This window comes from Numida meleagris, chromosome 14 (genome assembly GCF_002078875.1).
Source record: "Numida meleagris isolate 19003 breed g44 Domestic line chromosome 14, NumMel1.0, whole genome shotgun sequence".
NCBI classification, from domain to species: domain Eukaryota; kingdom Metazoa; phylum Chordata; class Aves; order Galliformes; family Numididae; genus Numida; species Numida meleagris.
The window spans coordinates 388,964-389,498 of NC_034422.1; positions in this window are offsets into that span (position 1 = coordinate 388,964).

The following is a 535-nucleotide window of genomic DNA, read 5'->3' on the forward strand; positions in this document are numbered from 1 at the left end:
GCACAGATACTTATTAGGGTTTGCATCATTTAAGTTGATCTTGCAGGAATTTATTGGTTTTCAGCTGAAATAATTGGTCTGTTCAGTGACTTCATAAGTTTTAAAACTATTGTGAAATAATTCTTCCAAAGCTCTAGCTCTCATTTAGGTAAGTCCTACGATGCACTTTATCTTTGTGCTTCAGTTATCAAAGCATGGTATCAAAGGCATTGGTTTGCATTTGAACTGTAAAAATGTTCTTAAATACTCATTTTTTAAATACTTCTACTGAATTATATGTATAACTGTTATTAACGAAGTATTATTGTATATTTGTGACGTATCAAAAAATAACCCTTTTTAAATAACTTGTCTCAGAGAATATTACTTCTCACAGGGCAACATTTTGTTTTATGTGGGTTGCTGCCACTGAAGCCTCAGGCTTCTTTAGTGTTAGAGGAACTCGCATTCACCTCCAAGCATTTTGAAAAACAGATATGAGCATTGTGCCTCGTGTTAGTATTAACTGCTGATTTAAACTCTGCTTCTTTTCCAG